Raw genomic sequence first — 452 nt, 5'->3', positions numbered from 1 at the left:
CCTGGCCGTACCATCTGGTGTTTGGATCGTTCAAGGAGGAAGGTCGTTCAAGCCAGCAAAAACAATTCAACTTGCACAAACCTGTCAAAGAAACTAGCTGTTGCGTAATACCCTACGTAGGCCCAATACATAACAGCGTTAGCTTCCTCACTTTCTCGTGAGCCGTCGCGGAGGGTGGGCGTGCGTCTCGTACTCGTCCTTTCTCTTGTTACTAATCCCTTGTATGTTACAGATGTTCGAGAACCATTGGCTTCGATATTTATCTTCTTATGTACTGTGATCTATTTACTGTGATTTATTTACTGTGTTTTCTATACTGTGATTTATTTACTGTGCATATTATTAATCTATTTACTGTGCAAATTGTTGTGTCCCCTTTCTTGTTACTAATCCCTTGTATGTTACAGATGTTCGAGAACCATTGGCTTCAATATTTATCTTCTTATGTACTG

The sequence above is a fragment of the Dufourea novaeangliae genome, unplaced genomic scaffold (genome assembly GCF_001272555.1).
Source record: "Dufourea novaeangliae isolate 0120121106 unplaced genomic scaffold, ASM127255v1 scaffold8, whole genome shotgun sequence".
NCBI classification, from domain to species: Eukaryota; Metazoa; Arthropoda; class Insecta; order Hymenoptera; family Halictidae; genus Dufourea; species Dufourea novaeangliae.
Note: the sequence above shows the minus strand (reverse complement) of the source record.